The sequence below is a fragment of the Suncus etruscus genome, chromosome 7 (assembly GCF_024139225.1).
Source record: "Suncus etruscus isolate mSunEtr1 chromosome 7, mSunEtr1.pri.cur, whole genome shotgun sequence".
Lineage (NCBI taxonomy): Eukaryota > Metazoa > Chordata > Mammalia > Eulipotyphla > Soricidae > Suncus > Suncus etruscus.
Genome location: NC_064854.1, coordinates 109,729,796 through 109,733,513, shown reverse-complemented (window position 1 = coordinate 109,733,513; position 3,718 = coordinate 109,729,796). Strand labels below are relative to the sequence as shown.

At 36.9% G+C, this 3,718-nt stretch overlaps 1 non-coding gene across 1 annotated transcript; it reads right to left on the bottom strand.

Moving 5' to 3' along the window:
- Positions 1-372: 372 nt before the first annotated feature.
- LOC126014701 (small nucleolar RNA SNORA51) lies at positions 373-505 on the bottom strand. The gene has a single exon (XR_007497702.1). It is a non-coding gene; the product is annotated as a small nucleolar RNA SNORA51 (small nucleolar RNA).
- Between the last annotated feature and the right edge of the window lie 3,213 nt (positions 506-3,718).

The window sequence follows — 3,718 nt, the reverse complement described above, 5'->3', positions numbered from 1 at the left end:
GATCTAATGAAACCTACCAAATCAGATCAACTAGTCAGCTCATCTAATACAAAAAGCCTAAAATTACATTATATATAGTAAAAGTAATTATGCTATGGTAAGTACAAAGTCTATATAAAATAGTTTTGAGAAGGTAGTTTGGTGGTGCCTTTATTACTGCTCTAGTAGTTAGTGCCTCTACAATAGCTACTTCCAAACCAATGCTGAAACTCTGCATTTTGCACCTCTTGCCATATAATTGAAAATCCTTTTAGGACCTTTCTTCTAGTTTCCAAACAGAAAACATGTTTTTCAAACAAGGGAAATGCTGTTAACACTTGTAAAGTAGTAAGTAACACTTTTAAAAATACCTGCTTTTCTTTTTTTTTTTTTTTGTTCCCCCCCATTCACAATACAGACCAGGCAAAGGGCCTGGGTTGAGGTGTATATGGGGTGCATTTACTGTACCTCCTCTTTCTGTACAGTCAGTGTAAAGAACACAGCTTGTGGTAAACATTGGGAAGCCTTATCTTATCTTTTTTGATATTTTTTAGATATATAAAAATAACCCTTCATCAGTGCAACATTCCCACTTGGGATATTGGTGATGGGAATGTTGCACCTGCTTTTCTTTATGTGTATTTTTCTCTATAGTCCCTGTTTCCAAAGGGAAGAATATGAACTTTGAGTTTATTTTTTAATGAGGTTTAACTGTAAGAATTAAGATATGATAAATATAAAGAAGTAAGAAAATAGTTAAAACTATGAATAGATTGTCATAGGGAAAAGCTTGAGAAGCTAGGGTTATAAACTATAGAAAATAGAAAACCAAAAGAAAAATGTCATAGTTATCTTTTTTTTTTTTTTTTTTTTTTTGCTTTTTGGGCCACACCTGGTGATGCTCAGGGGTTACTCCTAGCTATGCACTAAGAAATCACTCCTTGCTTGGGGGACCATATGGGAAGCTGGGGGTTTGAACCGCAGCAGTTCGTTCTTGATTAGCACATGCAAGGCTAACGCCCTACAGCTTGCACCACCTCACTGACCTCATAGTTATTATTAATGTCAAAAAATAATTTATTTTAGGAGAGCTTGGGAACCACAGTTTTTGTGCTTAGGTTTTACTTCTGGTAATGTCTGGGGTACCATATATAATTCCAGGATTCAAACTGGGGTCAGCTGCATAAAAGACATTGCCTTAACTTCTGTACTCTCTTTTTCTGTTCCAATTATTAATTTTGAATATTACCTTCACAGGATACCAATTGAAGTAAAATGATATTTAATGATATGTGGGACAATGTGGACATTCCACTTAGAAAGAATATACTAGTAAACAGTACTATTAGAACTTGTCCAGGTTTTCAAATTGACTACCTAAGAATATGTAGATGGCTGTTACTTCATGCTGAGTGAAATGACTCAGAAAGAAAGACAGGTGTAAAATTATTGCACTAATATGTGGGATGTTAAAAAACAACACCCCCAGGGGACTGGGGAAAAAAACCAACACCCCCTATAGTATGAGAATACTCAAAGACAATTGAAATGGGACCCTGCATTGACCTGGTGTGATCCCCAGCATCCCATGTGGTCCCCAACCCTGCCAGGAGCAATTTCTAAGCACAGAGCCAGGAGTTACCCCTGAGCACTCCCTCTAGAGCAAAACTAAGAAAAACGAAGAAACAAACAAACAAAAAAGACAATAGAAATGACGGGTAAGAAGTGCAGTTAAGACTATAATACAGGTCAGAGAGAACACAGCGGCTAGGGCATTAGCTTTGCACAAGGTCAACTCAGGTTGGATCCCAGACATCCATTGATATGGTTCCCAGAGCCTTCGAGGAGCAATTTCTGAGAGCAGAGCCAGAAGTATCCCTGAATGCCTCCAGGTATGCCACCACCTCACCCCCAAGAAAGACTGCAACTTTAATCGTGGAAAATGACCACAATGAACAAGAACTGGGAATTGAAAGGAAGTAAAATGATATGCATGATATGTCTTCAGTAACAGTTTGCAAACCACAGTGCCTGAAAGGAAAAAGAATAGAGGGAGGAGAGACCAGAGAGGAGAGAGAGAAGAGAGAAAGAGAGTGAAAGGGAGGGAGAGAATGAGAGAGAGAGAGAGAAAGAAAGAGAGAGAGAGAGAGAGAAATGGCAGTTGTCTGCAATTGATTTTGATTTCTTCAGGTTACAAAAACATGTTAAGCATTTTACTACTTAATTCTGAACCTTAAAAATAATAGGGTATGCTGTTTAGTTCCCAAAGTTTACCTTTAACATATCTTTGCTAAAATTTCTAGCTAAGTAGCTATAATGCTAGATTTTGAGAATTACTGAATACCTGCTGGTTTTGACCTTGCCTTCAGAATTTCCTGATAGTTGAGAGACACAGATATGGCAGTCACTTGCAAAAACTATTGGACACTATAGTCGCCCAACAGATTTGCTTAATTCTCGCAGAATAGCAAATACATGAAGGTCCAGTCCAGAAAGGCTTTCTGGAGGCAGTGAGGTCTATGCTGAAATTTGCTGGCTGACTAGAAAATTAGTAAAACTAGAGTCCCTGAGGAGGTTCTCAATTGGCAGTGAGAAAGCGTAAGGGACAGAAGACAGTAGGTTCTCTTATGGGGAATGGGAATCTGGGAACTAACTGAATTGGAAAAATGCAATTTGAGTCACTCCTTTTATTGAGTATAATGCATTCAGTTGCATAGTGTCTTCTCCATTATTTTTCTTGTTGTCTTAACAACCATGACATCATCACATTATTTTACATTTTGTTCAGTCTCCATTTGGAGAACGAGATCTAGTGGAACAGACTTCTCTTCTCCTGAGTTACATGTTGGATAAAAAATATCACACCAGAAAGGAGGAAGAAAGCAGAATGAAGGGTAAAGCAAGATCCTAAAGGATATCTAATGAAAACCTGCCTTTTCTCATTTTGTAGTTCATGTCAGATGGTCACTGGATTTGTGGTTGTGCAACAACTTTCCCATGCATTATTATGGTTGAGAGGTTGTCTTCCAGGGCTAACACGACTCTTTCTAGTGCAAGATTCTGACATTGCGAAACTCAGTAAACCCATCTGTAAAATGGGACTAGAACCTACACTTTTTCTTACAGATTCTCTGAGTTGAGTTAAAATGCTTGGAATTGTGCTTTGTTTTATAATGTCAAAAGACAGTTAACATTGCTCATACCTAGTATAGAACCAAAGAGAGGAATCATAATCATTCTGAATGATTGAACATTGTGTATTAAACCATTGAGCTCTTGCTTTGCCTTGTTATCTCCATTATATTCTTAATTATCTTATAAATTAATTCCCCCTGTGGCATATTAAGGAACTGAGGCTTGGAGAGGCAAGTATGACAAAGAACAATGGTAGTGTGAAAGATAGATCAAATTCAGTCTTGCGCTACCTTAAGAAAGATTAATGCCTGATTTCTTTCTACTTATTTTTTTACATCTGTGTCAGTAATCTTTTTATAACTGTGCGTTAAACCTAAAAATATGGTTGGTCCTTAAAATATCCTAACAGTTATATTAATAAACATGGCTTAGATGAGTATCAAAGAATAGATTGCTATAATTCCAAAATAGTTAAAGGAAAATCACTAGCTTAATTTATGTTCTAACTATATCTAACCTTTAACAAATATTTCTGGAGCATAAAATGAGTGTGATTCTATGAGCGACACTGATTGCAATGGAACTCAAGAAGAAATTTTATTCT